The 23,348-nt window shown below is 39.7% G+C and overlaps 1 long non-coding RNA gene across 1 annotated transcript in view; it reads right to left on the reverse strand.

Moving 5' to 3' along the window:
• LOC138761301 (uncharacterized) overlaps window positions 1-19,623 on the reverse strand; it is a 41,968-nt gene extending 22,345 nt beyond the window's left edge. Inside the window, exon 1 of the long non-coding RNA XR_011356250.1 lies at window positions 19,468-19,623. This is a non-coding gene — a long non-coding RNA (uncharacterized lncRNA). The remainder of the gene's footprint in view (window positions 1-19,467) is intronic.
• Between the last annotated feature and the right edge of the window lie 3,725 nt (window positions 19,624-23,348).

Raw genomic sequence — 23,348 nt, forward strand, 5'->3', positions numbered from 1 at the left:
GCATTCAAATATTTTTCTTTGAATTCATCTTAATCATCTTATAAGGCTACTTAAAGCTGCAACTACAAAGTTTGGTTTAATGGAGTGATAAGATTGTAATTTGGTATATCAAAGCATACATTTCTTAGAAGATTACATGTGTTGGAGGGAGTCACATGATGGAGTAGTGGGCAGTCGAGTAGAACCAGCCCTCTCCAGAGAAAAGGAAAAATGTCCGAAAAAAACAGAGCCAAACAAACACAAAACACAAGAAAAAGAGGATAAAGTAACAAGGAAGAGCCAGGAGATGGCGCCGAAAAGAGAGAAAGCTCTAATGACAGAGAAAAGAGAAGAAAATCCCCAGAAAAGAAAGAAGATGGCCTTACCTGCACACAAGTGCAGGGAGCCACCGTGGAGAGGATTGACCGACCCCCGAAGCTAGTAGATGCCTGGAGGAGCAGCAACTTCCCGACCGGCAGACTACAAAAATGGCTCTCAGAGCCAGACAAAGACACGCAACCGTGCATACAAAAGAAGATGCCAACGGGAGGGGGGTTCAGCTGAGGGATGGACAGCAATGGGGTGCCCAGCTGAGGAACGCCCAGCAACAGGGCGCTCAGCTGGGGGACACCCAGTCGGAAAGAAGAGGAGAGAGGCGAGCAATGATATGAGGAGCAGGAAGCAGGAAGGGAGCAATTGGCAGCAGGGCATCCAGCAACAGGATGTCCCTGCAACTGGCGGCCTGACAACGAGACAGGAGTGGCTCACCAGAAAGAGCTGAAGAGAAAACACCAGTGAGGAAAGAAGAGACACAGAGAAGAGAGGAAGAAGACACAGACACAGAAAAGGAAGAAGATTAAGGTCAACACAGGAAAGAAGGTAAAGGAAATAGACAGACTATAGATAAAGACTTTTTTGAAGACCAGATGAGGTTATTAAAAGAAATGTTAACACATTGAATTAAAAGGAAAATGGAAAAGAGCAGAAGACCAAATGCAAAGTTTAGAGATGGCCTTGACAGAAATAGGGAAAAGAGTAGAAAATGTGGAAGAACAAGAAACTGTATAGCAATGGAAATAAATGAATTAAGAGGAAAATTGGAAGAAAGAGTCAAGGAAATTAAGGAGACACAAGATTTGTTATCCCAGAAAATTGACTACAGTAGGCACAATAACATAAAAATAGTGGGACTGAAAGAAGGCGAAGAAGGGACCAACATGAAGGAATTTATAAAAAGATGGATCCCGAAGGTGTTGGGAGTGACAGACCTACAAGAAGGAATAGAAATAGAAAAGGTACACAGAGCACTAGTACCAAAGCCGTAACCACATCAAAAGCCGAGATCCATTTTAATAAAACTTCTAAGATACACAAGAGAGAACATACTGGAGAGGTTAAGGAATAAAGTAAGAGAAAACAAACAGCCATTGGAATATAAGGGACAAAAAATATTTTTTTACCTGGATATAAGTTTTGAACGTTTAAAGAAGAGGAAGGAGTTTAATATGGCGAAAATGATTTTATGGAAGAAAGGCTTTAACTTTGTACTGCGACACCCATCCAAAGGAAGCCCAAGGATTTGCAGACATTTGCAGGACAGGAGACGAGATGAGGAGGAGAAACACAAAAAAAAGACTGGCAAGAAAATGTATAAAAATACATAATAATATCAAAGAGAGACAATGTTTAAAGTTGAAAAAGAGAAGGGAAAGGGAGGATAAAAAAGAGAGCTTTGTTATATGTATAGAAAATGAATAGTGTTTCTCTGGGGGGGGGATGGGGAGGGGGGAAAAACCGTCACTGCGAAATTGGTTGACGCTTGTGAGTATTATCGCAAACTAAATGGAAAGAGGAGTTGTGATTGCCCGGCAAGGGACTAGGGGTAACCCAAAGTGGGGGAGGGGGGAGCGTTCAATATTATTTGGGGTAAAAGTATACTTTGTGTTATTTGTTGTGGGGATTTTGGGGATATTTTGTGTTTTAAGCATGTTGTCATGTATTGAGGAAAACTTAAAAAAACAATAATGGAAGTAAGGAGATGGAGGAGTCAAGGAGGCAAAAAAGAAATGAAAACAAAGGTATAAGATGGCTATGTTAAACTATATGACCATAAACATCAATGGAATGCATAACCAAATTAAAAGGAAGAGGCTACTAACACAACTCAAAAAGGTAAAAAATAGATATAGCATTTGTACAGGAAACGCATCTATCCAAGGCAGAACATGGCAAATTGAAGAGAAACTGGGTAGGGCACATAACGGCAGCATCATACAATTCAAAAGCTAGGGGTGTCGCCAAATTAGTTAATAAAAATGTACCACTTGAAATAAAGGAGGAAATAGCAGACCCACCGGGAAGGTATGTAATGATAAAGTGCCAGATATACTCAGAATTTTGGAATTTGCTCAATATCTACACGCCTGATGAAGAAGATCAAGAGTTTATGCAAGATATCTCTTTGAAGATAGCAGATACGCAGGGAAACATTCTGATTGGGGGGGGGGGGGGAGATTTCATCCTTAATTTGGATCCAATGTTCGATAAAACTGAAAAGATAACAAACAAAAAGAATAAAGTAGCTAAATTCATGCTTAAATTGATGCAAGAAATTAAACTAATGGATATATGGAGGAGGCAACATCCAAAAGAGAGGGAATATTCATACTACTCGAGTAGGCACAGGACATACTCAAGGATAGAAATGTTTTTGTTGTCAGCCTAAATTCAAGGGAGAGTCAGGAAAACTGAGTATAAACTTTCTGATCATTCTCCCCTGCTATTATCAATAGAACTGGAGGACATCCCACCAAGAACATATAGATGGAGGTTAAACCCCATGCTACTTAAAAGACAGGAATTTAGGGAGTTTATTGAATGCCAAATTAAAACATACTTTGAGATAAACACAGAGTCCATAAGAGATAAGTTTATTCTATGGGATGCAATGAAAGCCTTCATTAGAGGTCAAACAATAAGCTATGTAACCAAGATGAAAAAGGAATACAACAGGGAAGTAGAGCAGTTGGAAAGGGAGATAGTAATTACAGAAAAGGAATTAGTGAACAGGGAGGATATAAAGAAAAAGAGAGAGATGGCGAACAAAAAAAAAATACTAAATATTACAAATGTTCAAGGTGGAGAAGAACATAATGAAAACAAAACAAAGGTATTACGAATTGGGAGAAAAAAACATAAAATATTAGCCTGGCAACTTAAAACAGACCAAGCTCAAGAACTGTATTGGCAACAAGGAAAAATGATAACCAAATCACATACAACCCAAAAACTTTAAGGAATTTTATAAGCAAGTGTACCAAACCGAGAACGAAGGAAAAAACAATAAAATAGACAAGTTTTTAGCTAAAATCAAATTGCTGCGACTGCAAGTAGAGGACCAAGGTAAACTGATAAAATCATTTGAAATAGAGGAAGTACAGGACATATTAAGAAAACTACCAAACAATAAAACACCGGGGGAGGATGGATTTCCAATAGAATTTTATAAAACATTTAAAGAGTTATTAATCCCACCCCTCCTGGAACTAATGAAGCAGGTGGAAGAAACACAAAACTTACCAAAATCATGCAAGACATCAATAATCACAGTAAGACCAAAAATGGGGAAGGACCCATTAACACCAGCATCATACAGACCAATGTCTTTACTAAATGCAGATTATAAGATAATAGGAAAATAATTAGCAAACAGATTGACCGACTATGTACTAAAATTAGTAAAACAAGACCAAACTGGATTTGTCAAGAAAAGACAAACAGCAGAAAATGTTTGTAAATTTATTGATTTAATTCATGCAGCTCAAGGGAATAAAAGACCAACGGTAGTGGTTGCATTAGATGCAGGAAAAGCCTTTGACAGGGTAGAGTGGAACTACTTATTTAAAGTGTTACAGAAATTTAAACTTCCGGAAAAATATATTAATTGAATCAGGGCATTATATAACAGACCATTAGCAAAAGAAGTCATAAATGGATATGTATCGAGCCAGTTCAAACTAAGCAGATCAACTAGGCAGGGATGCCCATTGTCCCCTCATTGTTCACCTTGGCAATAGAACCATTGGCAGAGCTGATAAGATGATAAGAAAGGAAAATAAAATAAAAGGAATGAAAATAAAGGAGAATTAGTATAAAATTAGTCTATTTGCAGACATCATAACAGAACCAGAGAGATCAATAAAAGAGCTATACAAGAAATACAAGAAATTGAAGGAGTATGGAGAAATATCTGGGTACAAGGTCAACACAAATAAAAGCGAAGTGATGCCAATGAGTAATGTGGATTATACAGAACTCAAAAAAGTATCTCCATTTAAATGGATTTTTACCACAAGCGATACGATATCTTGGTATCAGGATAGACAATAACCTAAACCACTTGCACAAACTAAATTATCAGCCATTAATAAGGAAAGTACAGGAAGACTTGGAAAATTAGAAAGAATTACCACAAACGTTGATAGGGAAGGTGAACTACGTTAAAATGAGCATATTCCCACGGACACAATACTTATTTCAAACGTTACCAATTTCCTTGACAGAGAAACTCTTTGCAGAACTAAGAAGAATAATAAGGAACTTCTTATGGAAGGGGGAAAGAAATCGAGGATGGCGCTGGACAAATTAACAGAGGTGGATTAAAGTTACCAAACTTCAAAAGCTATTACAGAGCTGCACAATTAAGGTATTTATCAGATTTTTACCAGATGGGAGAAAAACTGGATAGAACTAAATAAAATAGGAGAAAAGGTACCGGAGCATACACTTTATAAATGGGATGAAAAGCTGGTGCAATATAAGAACTCACCAGTACTGCATCATTTACTCAAAATATGAAAGAAGATACATGTAGAAAGAAAAAAGATAAATTACCAAATTCTTTCTTTGGCTTGGATTCACGGACGAAGATTTATGGAGGGGTATGTCCACGTCTGCTGCAGGCTCGTTGGTGACTGACAAGTCCGATGCGGAACAGGCAGACACGGTTGCAGCAGTTGCAAGGGAAAATTGGTTGGTTGGGGTTGGGTGTTGGGTTTTTCCTCCTTTGTCTTTTATCAGTGAGGTGGGCCCTGCGGTCTTCTTCAAAGGAGGTTGCTGCCCGCCGAACTGTGAGGCGCCAAGATGCATGGTTGGAGACGAAATCAGCCCACTGGCGGTGGTCAATGTGGCAGGCACAAATTACCAAATACCAAAAATGCTATTGACACTAAATCCATTAATCCCTTTTACAATTGACAACCTATTTTTATTTAGAGAATGGGAGAGAAAAGGAATCAAGAGAATAGAAAATTGTTTTTTTGGGAAATAATTTATTAACATTTGAACAGTTGAAGGATAAATACGGAATAACTCATGGTACAATGTTTGCATACCATCAATTGAAAGCTTATTTAAAGGACAAATAGGGAAACAGATTGATACAACCAGAAGGAAGCAGCTTTGAATATATAATTACAGATACAATGATAATTAAAAGATTTATAACAAACATGTACATTAAACTGCAATGCAAGGAAAATTATGAAATAAGGTACAAACCTAAACAAAGCTGGGAAAAAGACTTAAACATAAAGATAAAGAACAAAACATAGGAAGAGCTATGTACTGGAACTATATAGAACACAATAAACACAAGACTACGTATGAAACAATATAATTGGTTACACAGGCTATATATCACCCCTCAAAAATTAAAAGAGTCGGACCCAACAATATAGGATAGATGCTTTCGCTGTAAACAAGAAATTGGAACAATATACACAATTTGGGCATGCACAAAAGTGAATACTTTATGGGAAGGAGCTAAGCCAGATATTAAGCAAAATTACAAAAAACAACATACCAAAAAATCCAGATATTTTTATTTTAAATTATATAAGAGGTAAAGAACTAAGTCTCAAATTGGATAGAGCCCAAAAAAGATTCATTATGATAGCCCTTGCAGAAGCAAAAAAAATGTATAATGACAATCTGGAAAATGGAAGAGAGCCTGAAAATACAACAATGGTACATGGAAATGAATAAGTGTATTCCACTGGAAAGACAAATTTACATTGTTTGAACAAATTTGGGAACCATATATGAAATATGACAGAAAAGGCCGGCTTCGGACCTCCATCTCCTAAAGTGATAAGAAGATAAACATGATTAGATTTAATGTGCAAAAGTAGACGACACAACTTTCTTTTTTGTTTTCTTTTATGTGAAGTTGTTGTTTTCTTGTATTTTATATGTTTGATATTTATTGGTTTTAGAGGGGGAGGGAGGCTAGTGGGGGCAGGGGAGAAAAGAGGGAAAATGTCACTGTGTATATTTAATGAAAAATATTTGTATATGTTGATATGGTTCATAGTGCAATAAATAAAAAGTTACACAAAAAGTGACATGTTTTGGAATTGAAAAATTACTAGAACTTGGAAGGCGTTGTCTACAGAGGACACTGTTTACAGAAGATAAGGATCATAGAGTTGGGGCTGATGTATCAGAATGGATAGAGGATTGGTTAACAAATAGAAAGCAGAGAGTTGGGGAACAGTGGTGTTTTCTGGTTGGAAATTGGTGGTGAGCGGGGTACCTCAGGGGTCATTGCTGAGCATGCAACTGTTCACAATATACATAAATCATCTGCAAGAAGGGATAGAGTGCAGAGTATCTAAGTTTACTGATAAAAATAAATTGAGTGGAAAACCAAATTGTGCAGAGTGTATGGAGAGTCCACAGAGAGATATAGATAAGTTAAGTGAGAGGGCAAGGGTCTGGCAGATGAAGTACAATGTTGGAAATGTGAGGTTATTACTTTGGAAGGAAAAATGGAAGATCAGATTAATACTTAAATGGCAAGCGATTGCAGCATGCTGCTGTGAAGAAGGACTTGGGAGTGCTTGTGCATGAATTGCAAAAATTTGGTTTGAAGGTGCAGCACGCTGACAAGAAAGTGTGACAAATTATGTTATATTTTATATTGTTTTAAAAGAGATAAATTGTGGCAGGGTTTTTAGGTAGGTCACATACAAACACTTCAAAACAGATCTCATTTAAAATGCCAGAGCTCTGCTCAAGCCAGACAGTCCAAGCTCCGAGTGTCTTTGCAAAAACTTTGAAGGATGCCTATAAGGACTTCACAAGAAGGTGCTAATTGGACATGCTGTGGGGTAATGGATTATTGTTTTGGAAACCAACAGATGAATAAACTTGGAAGATTAGTTCTGGAGCTGCAGACTGTCTGTTGTGATTTCTGAGTTCAGCCTGGTCAACAACCTTGTGGTCCATACAAGAGGAGATGGCTGGCTGTAATATTTCACTTGAAATAAGGAAAACAGTAAAAGAACTCAGTGGTGACCTGAAAAAAAGAGGTTATCATCTGGAAAACCATGATGGGGCAAGTTGATTTGGCAAGACACTGAAGTGGCTGATCGGAAGGAATCAGTTTGTGTCCAACAAGCAACAAATCTCTCTCTGAAAACTGACAAGAACCTTCCTGAGTGGTAACCATTTACCTTTCAAGCACCAAAGTCTGGTGAAATACATAAATGTATTGTATAAGAATTGCCTGCACCAGTGAACTTAGAGGAATGAGAAGTGAGATTGGACTGTGAATTAGAGAAATATTTTGAACTTGTGTACATACACATTACATACATGTGCACTTAGAATTGGTATGGGTTAAGTGAGGTTAAGTTAATAGTAATAAGTTAAAGTTTGATCCTGTTTTCATGTTTAAAGATAATTAAAAGTAACTTTTTGTTGAAGTGACCATGTGTCTTGGTGAATTTCTATTTCTATTGCTTGCTGCTGACCTACTGGGTCCTCTGGGCTCATAACAAAGGCAAATGAAATGTTGGCCATTACAAGAGGGATGGAATTTAAAAGGAGGGAAGTTGTGCTACAAGGTACAGGTGTGGCCACATTGGGAGTACTGCGGGCTGTTCTGGTCTCCTTATTTGAGGAAGGATGTAATGGCTTTGGAGGCGGTGCAGAGCAGGTTCACCAGGTTTATTTCAGAGATGAAGGATATTCTTGCAATGGAGGGAGTGCAGAGGTGATTCACCAGGCTGATACCTGGAATGGCAGGAATAACTTATGAGGAAAGATTGGACAATTTGGGATTGTACTTGCTGGAGTTTAGAAGATTGAGAGGGGATCTCATAGAGACATATAAAATTCTGGCAGGACTGGACAGAATGGATGCGGAAGGGATGTTTCCAATGGTGGGGTAGTCCAGAACCCGGGACCATGGTTCGAGGATAATAGGCAAACCATTTAGGACCGAGATGAGGAGGAATTTCTTTACCCAGAGGGTGGTGAATCTGAAATTCATTGCCACAGAGGGCAGTAGAGGCAGGTTCATTGAATATATTTAAGAGAGAATTAGATATATTTCTTCAGTATAAGGGAATTAGAGGTTACGGAGAGAAGGCAGGGACGGGGCACTGAACTTTAAGATCAGCTATTGAATGGTGGAGCAGGCTTGAAGGGCCAAATGACCTACTCCTGCTCCTATCTTCTATGTTTCTATGTTAGCATTTGTGGAGAGATCGAGTCATCTGGGACTGTAATTACTGGAATTTAGAAAAATGAGAGGGGATCTTATAGAAACACATAAAATTATGAAAGGCATAGATAAAATAGAGGTAGGTAAGTTGTTCCATTGGTAGGGGAGACCAGCACTAGATTCAGGCTAGTAGATTTAAGACAGAGATGAGGAGGAACTGCTTTTCCATGAGGGTGGTGAATCTGTGAAACTCACTGCCCATTGAAGCAGTGAAGGCTACCTCAGTAAATATATTTAAGACAAGGTTGGATAGATTTTTACATAGTAAGGAAATTAAGGGATATGGAAAAAAGGCAGGTAGGTGGAGATGAGCCGATCATTAGATCAGCCATTGAATGGCAGAGCAGGTTTGATGGGTCGGATGGTCTACTCTTGTTCCTGTTTCTTATGTTCTTAAATGGCTGGAATCGGCTTCTATCAAGTGGTAAATATTTTTTTTAAATTAAATTTAAATCAACGTTCACATTCCCTATGTCTGGTGTCCAGCTGGAAGCAGAAGTGATGACAGGCTTAATCAATATCCAAGAAATAATACCAATGGAAATTTCTAGCTATTCAGGTGCTGAAGATCCTAGATCCTGTAAAATGTTAAAAGTATGATCAGACATGAAAAAACATTTGCTCTCTATCACCAAGGCCCCTCAAAGAATTGCCTTCTTGCCAGTCAGGGACATCAGCCATTGAGATTCTATATTCAGGGACTTCAAAACATTTTAATAACTCATAGATGTCTTGAAGTGAATGAGCTCTTCTTACTGATAGAAACTAATTAGACCTATAGTCTTAAAGTATACAAATCAATCATCAAGAGAACCAGCTCCTTGACTCTGTGTTTCAAATACATTCTGCTTTTGCAACAAATAACATTTGGAATATTTTGCTTCCCAGAATATCGGAGCACAAACTCATTTCATGTTTCTAAAAGCAGATAAACAATTGCTTGTTCGAATCATGGCCAATGTTAGTAAATTAGCCTGCTGCTGGAAGAAACAGTGAATTTGAAAGGAGCTGTAGATTTTTAAAGCAGTTTTCATTTCAACAGCCTTTAATCTTTATGTTCCTGCAAATTCATTCCTATTTCATGGCTTCTTCCATAAAAATCCATTCGTACATCTTAAACAAAGCCTAAATCAAAATTGCTTCGAGATGGAATTGTTAATGGCAACAAAATACTGTCCAAAGTTGTAAGCAATGCAGTTCTGAATTTATTGAAATATATTACCTCAGTTACACAGAAATCAACTCCAGAGAGATCACATCATAACTGTAACATTCGAAAAAAAAATCTGAAACAGATCACCAAAACCCTGAAATTCATTTGATCTCATCCCTGACGCCCTATCAATTAGAATCAGAGATTTTGTTTCTAGCTTAAATGAGTGCCGGACAAGAACAGATTTTTTTTTTCCATTTGCCAGGTTCATTGCAGAGCAACTGCTCTTGAATACTTGTTCTTTGGTCTGATGGTGCTCCAGATTCTTTCTTGAAATAACTGCAGGGTAAAAAGCAACATCGGGCAGTTGAGCCTCTTGAGCACTTTCCAAGTACCTCCCTTTCAGTTTATTCACAAATATATGAGCTATACATGAAAGCGTCAGATGTCAGGTAGCCTTTTGCACATTCGGCTTGAATGGGGCTACCAAGCTTAATTTAAAAGTGATGGTAAGTGGTTCAATGTTTCTTTTCTAGTAATTTCAAATAATATGATCATTTTTAATTAACTCACTTGACATGCTTTCAAGTGAATTTATTTTAACTTGATTTTTTTTAATTCACTTATATCTCTCACGTGTTTTGAAATATCTTTTTTCTAAACACCTAAATAAGTGACATTTTATCAGAGACACAAGGAAGCAGTGAAGTGACCTTCAGACACCATGAGCTGTGAGTTGTCCATTGGGATAGCCTGCTGGTAGGGACATACCTTTTAGCTGTTTGCAGCTAAATGGGTCAAATGGGTCAACCTGTGATGCTCTCCATCTCACACAGAGACCAATATAGAGATAGATACTGGTATGCTCCTAAGAGCCATGCAGCCGAGAAATCATTAGAAAGCTTAAGGGCTAGCACAGGGAGAGACCGACAGATGTAGGCTGGGTCAGTCAGATCCATTGTTGAAACATTCACAGGGAATAGACAATTACATGGTACATTTATTAAGAACTATCAACCAATATCCCATTTGTGTTACACATCACTCCTTTAATAATAAAAAGCAAGAAGAAAAATACCCAAAATAACTTTCCAGTTTTTAAATCCTTTGGTACAAAGTTCTTAGTTGCTTTCACATTTTTTCCACCTCTCATTTCCCTGTTCCAAAAAAGAAAATTACTATATTCATTCATCCATCCCATTTGTTGTAAATGTATGACCATTCATCCATCCCATTTGTTGGATATATATGTCCGTTCATCCATCCCATTTGTTGTTCATGTATGTCCGTTCATCCATCCCATTTGTTGTATATATATGTCCGTTCATCCATCCCATTTGTGGTTCATGTCTGTCCATTCATCCATCCCATTTGTTGTATATATATGTTAGTTCATCCATCCCATTTGTTGTTCATGTATGTCCATTCATCCATCCCATTTGTTGTATATTATGGCCATTCATCCATACTGTTTGTTGTGTATGTATGTCCATTCATCCATCCATTTGTTGTATATGTATGTCTGGATCGATTGTTTTTTTTTTAATCACAGTTGAATTTACCGATATTAGAGGATGCAGATATACAGAAGTTAAAAGAACCATTTACTGATTCGGAAATTAAAATGGCTATGCTGGAAATGCTGAACGATAAATCACCTGGTGATGATGGATTTTCGGTTGAATTTTATAAAAATTTTTATGACGATTTATCTGCAGTGTTTTGGGATGTATTACGTCAAGTTGGAGAACATTATGAACTACCTGAGTCTTGATCTAGTGCTTTAATTACAGTAATCCCAAAAAAACATAGAGATCCTTTGAAAGTATCTTCATATAGACCAATTTTGTTGTTAAATGTAGATTATAAAATAATAGCTAAAATATTAGCGAATAGACTTGCTAAATTTTTACCCAAGTTTATTCGTATGGATCAAACAGGTTTTATAAAGAATAGATGTGCTTCAGATAATATTTTGCACGTGATTAGTTTGATTAATAGCTCTCGACAATCTTCAGATCACCCGATGGTGATATCTCTAGATGCAGAAAAGCATTAAATAGAGTTGAATGGAATTTTTTGTTTAAAGTTTTGGAGAAATTTAAGTTTGGTCCTTTCTTTATTGGTTGGATTAGGGCTCTATATAGCAAACCGATAGCTAGAGTATTGACGAATGGTTTGATTTTGGAACCCTTTAAGTTAACTCGATCAACTAATCAAGGTTGTCCTTTATCACCAGCTTTGTTTGTGTTAGTGATTGAACCTTTAGCACAGCTGATAAGACAAAATACACAGATACAAAGAATGAAAGTTTTAGATGAGGAGCATAAAATTAATTTATTTGCTGATGATGTATTGGTGTATTTAATAAATCCAGCTCAGTCACTTTTGCACTTGAAGGAGTGTTTAATACAATATGGATGTCTTTCTGGATATAAAGTTAATTGGGAAAAAAGTGAAATATTATCGGTAAGTGAAGGAGATTATTCAGTTTATAAGAATATTATTAATTTGAAATGGACTGATCGAATTAAATATTTGGGTATAATTTTGAATGTTAATTATCAATCTTAATATAAATTAAATTGTTCCGTTAATGAAAAAAAATTAAAACTGATTTGATCAAATGGAAAGATTTACCTATTAATTTAGTGGGTAGGATAAATACAATTAAGATGAATATCTTTCCGCATATACAATATTTGTTTCAATCTATTCCGTATTTACTTGACAATTTTTTTTTTTGAGACTTGAATAAAATGGTTAGGGAGTTTTTATGGAAAGGTAAATTTTTTGAGAGTAGCTTTGAATAAATTAACTTGGAAATATGAGTTAGGGGGATTACGTTTACCACATTTTCAAAATTATTATGAAGCAGCCCAACTTAAATTTATTAGTTCATTGATGGATTTGGTACGGCCTCCTAGTTGGGCCAAAATTGAGATGGCAAATATTTCTAAATTTGAAATACATCAATTTTTGTTTAGATGGAATACAAATTTGTTACAACAATATAATGTGCCTATATTAAAACATTTTTTTTTTTTTTTTTTTTTTTTTTTTTTTTTATATTAAAACATTTAATGAAGTTATGGATAAAGAAAAGTAAAATGACAGGCTCTAGGGGTAAATTATTGGCTTTGACTCCGTTGTATAATAATCAACTTATTTCTGTTTCAATACATAAAGTTTATTGCATTGGAGATTTTAAAGGTGTGAAAAATTTGGGAGATTGTTTTAAAGAGGGTAATTTTTTTATCTTTTAATCAAATGAGGGAAGGTTTTGGTATTGATAAGAACTCTTTGTTTCTTTATTATCAAATTCGATCTTTGGTAAAATGTATGTTTGGTAGAGATATGATTTTACCTGAAATTACTAAATTTGAGATGGATTATATTTCATTTATGTATCAAATATTACAGGATGGTATGGATAAAAAGGGTTGGGACAGATCTAAAAGTAAATGGGAAGCGGATACTGGTTTTATTTTTTCCGAAGATGATTGGTTAGATATTTGTTATGATAGTGTAACTAGATTGATAAATGCATGTTATGCAATGATTAATTACAATTTTTTACATCAATTATACTTAACACCTGAAAAATTAAAAAAGTATGGTTTTCATGAATCAGATTTGTGTTTTAGATGTGGTGATATGGTTGGAACTTTTTTTCATGCTGTTTGGTCATGTATACAATCTTTTTGGAAGAAAATTCAATCATTTTTAGAATATCTGTATAAGATTAAAATAGTTTTAGATCCAACAGTATTTTTATTGGGTAGTATGCAACCTCTGAAAGCTTGGGATTAGATAAGTTTCAGCTTGCTTTTGTATATTTAGCTTTATCTGTAGCAAAAAAGTGTATTGCTAATATGTGGAAAGATACAAATATGATTGATATTAGTAGATGGCATAATGAGATGAAATATTGTTTAATAATGGAAAAAATTACGTATGTTTCACATGATAATTATATTTTTTATTAATAAGTGGTTGTTATATTCAGAATATTTACATTTCAATTTAAATTGATTAGATTTTAATATGTATATTTAATTTTTCTTTCATATTTTTTCTTCTTTCTTTATGGCTCTCCTTTGGAGAGTTGGCTGAAGGGGGGGTTCTTTTCTTTCCTTTTTTTTCTATATAAAAAATAATGTTCATGTTTATGGTTAATTGTTGTATATGTCATATATTATTTGTTTTTTGAACGAATAAATAAAGTTTTAAACATGTATGTCCGTTCATCCATCTCATTTGTTGTACATGTATGACCATTCATCCATCCAGTTTGTTGTATATGTATGTCCGTTCATCCATCCCATTTGTTGTACATGTCCATTCATCCATCCCATTTGTTGTGCATGTTCATTCATCCACCCCATTTGTTGTTCATGTATGTCTGTTCATCCATCCCATTTGTTGTTCATGTATGTCTGTTCATCCATCCCATTTGTTGTTCATTTACGTCTGTTCATCATCCCATTTGTTGTACATGTATGTCTGTTCATCCATCCTGTTTGTTGTAAATATCCATTTGTTGTACATGTACGTCCGGTCATCCATCCAATTTGTTGTACATGTATGACCATTCATCCATCCCATTTGTTGTATTGTAATATAATGAAATCTAGATATGATGAATTTCTGGTCTAATTTGATGAAATAACATATGACAACTTTGTAGATACTTTGGATTCAACTTCAATGAACATTTCTGAGTCAGCTTTAAAGAATTCCTGTTGCATGTGCTTTGGAAGAACATTGTAGCAGGCTCCCAAAAAAGAATTAAATGTCATTGGTTGCCCCTGGAGCAACATCTTGTGGGTGTTCCTTCTATAGAATTTACCTTGCTCTGCGGCAGGTACTTCTGAATCTGACTTTGCCTTAGCCCTTCCATAGCACTGCTTATTCAATCCATGGACCTTGGACACCCTCTTCATTGTGTGTACTAATTGCAGAAACAATGTTTCAATCAATATCCTGCACACTCATTCCCAAATTCAGGCTATTTCTTTATCAGGCACTGATGTGGTTCACATGTCTGACGACTAACTGAAAACCATGCAAGTCATATGTACTGCACTGCCGTTACCGATACACTTTAGGCACTTTCAGATGGCCACAATACCCCACTGTAAAGCCGCACATTTTCCTCCTGTGTGGCTGTTGGGTGGCCATCTGAGACTGGAGTACCCGACCAGGAGGTCTACTTACCTAACCCTTCTCCAGTAGGTGTAATATCCTGCTTCGAGAATCCTCCGTTGCAGCTGAAAGCAGCAGGGGCTTCCAGGAGGCGGGCTGATGACGTCGTGATGACGTCGTGAGCCATCGACTTTTGGCGCATTTTTTGACAATCCAGTCGGTGTGCAGACTCGTTGTTAGCGGTGCAGTTTTATATTTACCATTACATTGCAGCATTATATCCATGTATGGCTTCCAACTGGTCAGATGCAGAGGTCAGACTGCTTCTGGACAATTTATCTCAGGAAGCACAGGAGAGGGAGCTGATGGGGACTGTGAGGGATGGTCCCACATATGAAAGAGTGGCCAGTGCACTCTCAGCCACTGGCCATGCCGGCACAAAGACGAAGAACTTCAGAAAAAAATTTCATGCGGTGCTTGCTCACAACCACAGGAGTGGCAGTGGTAGAATGGAGTGCCAGTACTTCCAGCAATGCCTCACTCTCTGGGGGTCCAGCTGCTCAGCAGAAGCTTTAAGCATTGCCAGTGCCATGGAGAGCCCTTATTCACAGGATCTCATCCCTGAGGCATCTCAGGATGCAAACAGCATTGCAGAAGGACTGGAGATGCAGACCCAGGAGGTGCAGGACACCGTGGATGACTTAATGGCACAGCCCTGGATGGTCCCCAAGACAACAATGCACCACTCGCTGACTGTGGAAGTAGTGAGGCATCATTCAAACCGGGGGGACAGGTATAGTAGCATTAAAGAGGTTTTGTTTATTGAGAAGCACATAATTTAAATACTGATGCACTTTTCATGATTTGACCCTCAGTGCCCGGTCCAAGACACAAGCAAAGGAGACCAACAAGGAGCTGCAGATCATGATGTCTGTCACGGACCAGGAGGAAGTGGAGAGGGACCGCTAGCATACAGAGTTGGCTCTGGAGCAGCAGAGAGAGCTGACGGCAGATTTGAGGAGCCACGAGAATGCTGTTCACGGGTCCGAACTGCAGGCAGTGACATGCTTGTCATCCGTGCTTGAGCACCTCAGTGCTGCATTGGACAGGCAATCCTCCACATTCCAACAATTCTTTACGCAAATGGATGCCTGTCCATCCCAGTTCCCACACCCCTATGGATCACCGTCCATGTACCTCCCCCCTCATGCTGGCCTACAATATCGTTCAACGCCAACGCGTAATGGTGGTGATCACTTGGAAAGGTTGGAGATGCTGGGGTCCAGCAGTGTTTCCACACCCCCCCCTCCTCATTCATCTCATTTTTGGAATGATTTATGTGTCTGCCTGTAATCTTGTTGATGCTGCCCCAAGTCACTAGTCACTTTTGATGCTAAAGAAACCCTCTATGGCTCTATGCATAATGTGAAGGATTGAAACATGCATTCGTGGCCACCGGGTGGTGGAGGTTGTAGTTCTTTAAGCATTTTGTGCTCTTTTTAAGTCCAATCTGTTGACTTGCTGTATGGGGTGGATTTACACTCTTTTCTCCATTCCATTCAACAAAGCATGTCTGTTGCAATAAGTTAAATGTTTATGGCGCGTTATCTACCTCAGGTAGATATGAAACCATGCAAGTGTTAATGAACAATTTTTTTATCAAAGTTTCAAAAAGCATACAAGTCTCATCTACTTTGTCACTGTTCTGATCAAGCAATAATCCAAGTCTGTAATCTTGGGCCAGGCAGCTGGCTCCTGTCACAGCCTTTCGGCCAGGGTTGGGGGTGGAGGACAGTGGTGGGAGTTGGGTTGGTGGGTGTGAGGGACATACCCGCGTTGCACGGGGCAACCCCTGAGATCCACCCCCCTACAGGATGGGCATAATCGCGGAGCGTATGATCTGTACTCCAGGGGGTTGGGGATCGTTACAGTCCTGGGTATTGGGTGCAGGGGGATCTGCTTGAACCAATGCCCACTTGGGCAAAATGTTCTCCTTGTTGAGCTCACATATATTGTGCAGCACGCAGCAGGCAAACACAACATCTGGGACAAAAGCAGTTTCAACATCAAGACACTTGTACAAGCATCGCCAGTGGCCTTTTAGACGGCCAAAGGCATGCTCCATCACTATCATTGGGGAATTCAGCGCCTTGTTAAATTTTCGCTGGTCTGCATCCAGTACTCGATGCTGTGTGAAGCCCTTCATTGGCCAGGATCTAAGGGGGTATGCCGCATCGCCCACAAGATGAGCTGGGATCTCCACTCCATCAACATTTTTGGACACCTGTGGGCACAAAACTGCAGAGATGTCGTTATTTCAATGACCTGCCCATTTACCCACGAGGCATGAACAACGTCACCGCGAGGATCGTGTAAGGGTTATCACGTGCAAAGAGTTATCCAGCCTGCTCCTCTGCCTTTCTGTTCAGAGGGGAGTTGGCAAGCCTGCATGCATCATGCGTGTGGCCAGGCCAACCCACAAAACACGTCAGAGAAGCTGCAATATAACGAATAAAGTAGCCTGTACCAGTGAACATGGGCAAGCGAGATGCCAAAACAAAAAGTCAGGCTCTAACTCACCAGAAATTGTGGTCAACAACCACCTGCAGATCCATGGAGTGCCACCCTTTGTGACTGTAGTAGGCCGCGGGGGCCACGCTCAGGTGATAATGGGAATATGCAACCCATCGATGGCGCCAGCACACATTGGGTAGCCCCTTTCTACAAAGCCGTCAATTGTCACCTAGAGGCGTGTTCCACTTGGCAGGGAGATGAAACGCTTACTGAGGACACCCTTCAAGGCTCCTGTCACCTGCCGTAACACCATGCACACAGTGCTGATGCCTATCCCGAATATGGCACTGATGAATAGATACTCTCAAGGGGCTGCATACCACCACAGGGCCACAGCCAGTCGAATTCCCGAGACCAATGGATTTGGTCTATGAGGCTGCAGGTAAGGTTCAATGAGTTCCAGCACGGAGTTGAAGGTACCCCGTGTCTCCTCCACTCGTCATCATCAAATTTGGTGAGGACATTACTCCAGAATGCAGCCCCTGGGATCTGTTCAACCTCCATAGAGACCGATTTGTGATCACGGCCAGTTGACTGAAAAGCAGTATTCACATCTGCATCCATCTGCTGCACTTGTGCTCCGCTAACCTTTCCACCTCCATCTGCTGCCTGCTGGCCAACAACCTTTGCAGGAATCATCCTCTGATTCAGCTCCATGCACTGTTCAGGTCGCATGGAGCTGATAAGAACCTCAACATATTTCATGATCTCACCAAGGATTTTGCGTATCTCATCCTGGATGCTGACAAAGGCTGACAACAACCCCATAAGCGTTTCTCTTCTGTCCTCCATGCTCTTTATTCTGTGTTCCACTTCAGCCTGACACGCTGCCATGACATCGAAGCAGTATGGGCAGGACTAGGCCACAGTCCCGAGGTGTCAGCGTTCGCTGGTAGATGGGTATCCATCAGCTGGCATGTTCAAGTGATAGAAAGGCAACAACTCCGTGGCCACCTGAACATGCCAGCTGCACTTCCCCAGCCGCGACTGCTGGCACATGATCTATGTGGGAACACCTGAAAGTGGCTTTTGTAAATCATTTAAAAAATTCAATCAGATTGGTCAGACAAGATTTGCCCTTGACAAATCCATGTGGCCATCTCTGCCCTTCAGAGTGATCACTGAGTGTGTCCCTCAGTATTTTCCAGTAACTTCTGTACCATGATGTCTGTAATGGCCTGCTGCCCTTCTTGAAAAGGAGGACCACATTTACTGTGAGATATTGAGGGATAGACAGTTATTTAAACTAACAAGTTATTACAAAAAAAAAAGAAGCTCACAAGCTTCTCCATAGAGGAAAATTCTGTCCAGAATACTATTGAAATACAGTAAAATCCCTGAAATCCGGCATGTTTGTGGATTGATCGATGCTGAATAAGTGAATTTCCTGGTTGCTAGAGATTGCATATTGTGTGATTGGCAAACTAATGGTGAGTTGCACCAATTTTAAACTTCCATATTTTTTATCCATTTATTTACCGCAAAAAAAAATTTGCTAGTTTCTTGAGGCTGCCAGTTGCTTGAATTCCAGATAACAATGGTTTTACTATATGTACAAAGCAGTTGGCACATAGTATGGTCCTTAAAATAGTCCCAAGCACATAAACTATGCTACACGTTTATAGCTTCAGTTACCAGATAATAAGTAGATCCTAATTAGCTTCAATATCTTGGTTAGAAATGGTTTCATTTTAAGATTTTTTTTTAAAGAAAGGGTATGGGGATTTTTGAGGATTTAGGGAGGGGGTATGTGAAAGGTGGTTTAAATGAAAACTGAAGCAAGCAAAGACACAACAGTCAGTGTATTTAACTGATCTTACTGGAACTCCTGTGTGAGCTTATAAGTACAATCCCCAAGATACTTTGCTGCCCCCCCCACCACCCCCCCCCCCCACCCCCAGACCATTATGACATCAGCCTGGAAGTCTGGCAATGCTCCTAGTGTCTCAGGGCTCTCAGCCCCGCGCAAGCCTGCATCTCCGTGACCCGGTTCACTTGCAGACCCTACAAAACTATGTTTTTCAAAGGGTAGAGAACTAACCAGTACTGGTCAGCAAGCTTCAAAACCTGGGCCTCTCCACCTCCCTCTGCAACAGGATCCTTGACTTGCTCATCAGATCACAGTAAGTGTACATCAGTGACAACACCTCCTTCTCACTGTCAATCAACACAGGTGCACCTCAATTATGTGCCTAGTCCACTGCTCTGCACCAATGACTGTGTGACTAGTCACAATTCAAATGCCATCTGTTAATCTGCTGATGATGCCACGGTTGTTGGCAGAATCACAGACAGCAACGAGGAAGTGTATAGGATAGATCAGCTGGTTGAGTGGTGTAACAACAACAACCTTGCACTCAACGTTAGCAAAACTAAGGATTGATTGATTCACAAAGGGGAAACTAGGAGAACACAAAACAGTCTTCATCGAGGAGCCAGCACTGGAGAGGGTGAAGAACTTCATATTCCTGGGTGTCAACATGTCAGAAAATCGATCCCGGGATCATAATGTTGATGCAATCATGAAGAAGGCACAGCAGCACCTATGTTTCATTTGAAGTATGAGGAGATTTGGTATATCATCAAGGACTTGTAAATTTCTGCAGGTGTACCATTGAGAGCTTTCTGACTAGTTGCATCTCTGTCTGGTATGGAGGACTCAATGCACAGGGAAAGGCTATAGAGGGTTGTAAACTCGGCCAGCGCCATTAAAGACATCTATATGTGGCGGTGTTGTGAGTGAGGAAACAGGTTTGGTAGGTCTCAAAGGCAAGGACTCTGAATAGAGTTTTTTTTTGTAGTGAAGGATTTTTATTTACAGAAGGAAAGTGTGGGAAATGGTAACTGATGCAACACACACACACTTTACAGCAGCCATGGGAAAGAAATGGTGGACAATTAATAATGAATGTGGGGAAAATAGCATGGGATCAAAATACACACACACACACACACAATGAGTTGGTACATACAATCATCAAGGAAAAATCACTACAATACCCCTTGACTCAGGCAGGCAGGCACGGTTCTGTGCTACAAGGGACACTAATTAAATGCTCCCAACCATTTTAACAGTATATATCTTACCAAAAGTTTCTCCAGCACCTTCCACATTTCTAGGCCTGGAGTGAAGCAGGGTGATCCCAAGCTGGCAAAGAGAGCGAGCAAAGAGCACATGGTACCTTTATAGTGCTGGAAGGACAAGCCCAGATCATTTCCAGGGGAACCAATGACTCAATGCCAGGAGGGTTAATCCAATTACAACAGCCAATGGCCCAAGACTAAGTACAGGCAAGCTGGAGAGTGCAGTCCAGGTAATTTACATGGTTCTAACAGCAAGCTGTGCACCAATGGGTGGAGCGGAACCAAACCTTGATTGGCAGGTGGTGTGTCCTCTAATAGGTGGAGGGGTGGCAGTGCTGTTGCATGACAGGCACAACCCTTCCCAATACAGGCAGTGTCTCAAGAAACCTGCATCTATTATCAAGGGCACTCACCACACAGGCCTTGTTCTTTCTCACTGCTACCATCAGAAAGTGCAGGAGCCTGAAGACCTACACCCATTGTTATAAAAATAGCTCCTTCCCCTCCACCATTATATTTCTGAACAGGAAATGGACCAATAGATCCTACCTTACTGTTTTCTCTTTTGCACTAATTATTTATATTTTAAATATTGTATTTACGGAAATTTATAGCAATTTTGCACCTGTAATGCATACTTTTTTTTCTTTGGCTTGGCTACCGCTGCCGCAAAACAACAAATTTTGTGACGTGTTGTAATGGAAGATTCTAACCTGTTTTTTTTTTATTTGCTGCTCTTGGTTTTGCAAGGCTGAGGACCTGCTTGTGTTTTAGAATCAGCAGACTTTAGCTAAATTCCACCGAGGGGCCAGAGATGCTGTTATCTGAAGAAAGGACATCTGTGTACCAATAACATTTAATCTTCCTGCTTGCTTTGATCACAGACTATCAGAGGCCTAGCCTTGATGCAAAATAAATCATTGTATTCAAAGTGATAAGCTGAAAATTATGTTATTCGTTAATAGTCTAGCATGCTAGCTTGCTTGCTTATCTTTCTTGCTGTGCTGGGAATAGGTGCTTGGGTAAGCAGTTTTTGGGTAATATAAGCCATGGTCCCGCTGCTGAAGAGAGAGACTCTCCGAGAGGTGACAACATCTCTCAGCAAGAAGAAGATCTTCTAGAGTCCAGCCAACGTCCCGGTCAGGGGAGGTGGAGAAGCTGCTACTGGCGCCCCGACAACCAACTACAAGTGTGCAGTCGTTGCCTTGCTTCGGCAATTGGGACCAGTCCAAGCGTTGATAAGTATAGTTGGGAAGGGCTTGCATATTGTAGTGTGAAATCAGCTTTTGAATTTGTAATAAACATTTGTATAAACTGAACTGCTCTCGGTGTGTGTGTGTCTATTTTCTTTTGGTAGCTCAAACACTGTGACCAATCTAAAATGCACAAAGTGAGAGGTATAAGTTTACCCAAGACACGTGTGTATGTGGCAATAAACCTAATTCTGATAATCCTTTAAGTATTAAAAGGATTCATGATTAAAGTGGTCACCAGTACCTTGAGCACAAGGTATAGAATGCCTGGAAAATTATCAAGCATCTTTACTTGCACCGCCAACTATACTGGTACCCTGACCAGCATTACCCAAGTCCTAACACTCAGGGGAAAAAAACTGGTCTGTTGCCAGTAACCAATGCCATCCCTCCCTCCACCTTACCCAACTCCTGCACAGAGAACCTGAATGCTGGAAACCTGCCACAAAGTCTTGGCCTGGCCCAAACATGCCATTATTTGGTGCGTGAGGCTGATTATGAAGGCTGGTGTTCGGTGGGCAGGGATGAACGGAGAGATGCCAGCCTCAGGGCTGCAAACCAGCAGGCATTTTGAGTGGGGACTACGGGCAGAAATTAGCAGAACCCACTCTACGGGTTGACAGATCACCTTGACGTTGTAGCCTCTCTCATCACCTCCTATCGGAGGTGATGGAAGCTGCTGTCTCTCCTTCTCTTTGTTTGGCTGCACAGCTCCTTCCGTTCCAGAAATTTCTCAGTGATGATAATCAACCTCTGAGCTTGAGCAATCAAAGAGAGGGGGAGATAGGAGTGGGTGATGCGGCAAAATGTGGTGTCCAGATAATCCATCACCATATGAAGCAGCTCCTGTCAGTTTATAGCAAGACCACAACTCAATATGTTTCACCAGCTGGTTCACAGATGATGGTTTTGCCTTAACCCTCTGCTTCATTCTGACCCACCTAGAAGACTATTCTTCATATGCTAGGCTGTTGTTCACTGACATTCATCATTCAACAAGATTACACCTCAGAGACTAGGAGATAAACTGTCCCCACTGGGAAGACTCAAACACCTTATCTGCAATTGGATTCTGATAAAAAAGACCACAGTCTGTCCGGGTTGGCAGCATCACGCTGAGCACAGGTGAACCTCAGAGCTGTGTGCTCATCCTGTTACTGTTCATGCTGGTAAGTTGCAACAGAATCATCAAATTTATGGATGATACTAGAATAGTTGGCCTCATCGGCGACACTGACAAGTCATATTACAGAAAGGATGTTGAAAGGCTCATAAAATAGTGCAAGAACAACAGTCTTAGTCTCAATGTGGCCAAGACAAAAGAGATGATTATGGACTTCAGGAGGACGTTTGTAATCTTGGTATCTTTTCATTTTTCTTACAGCAGTGAAATAGTCCTCTTCAGCCCTGTGCTGAACCATTTTTTTGTTTAGTCCCACTGACCTGCACCCTGACCATAGCCTTCCATACCTCTCCCATCTATGTGCCTGTCAAATTATTTTTAAATGTTAAAATTAAGCCCGCATTCACCACTTCAGCTGGCAGCTTGTTCCCACCACACTCTGTGTGAACATGTTCCCCCTAA

This window comes from Narcine bancroftii, chromosome 4, assembly GCF_036971445.1.
Source record: "Narcine bancroftii isolate sNarBan1 chromosome 4, sNarBan1.hap1, whole genome shotgun sequence".
NCBI classification, from domain to species: domain Eukaryota; kingdom Metazoa; phylum Chordata; class Chondrichthyes; order Torpediniformes; family Narcinidae; genus Narcine; species Narcine bancroftii.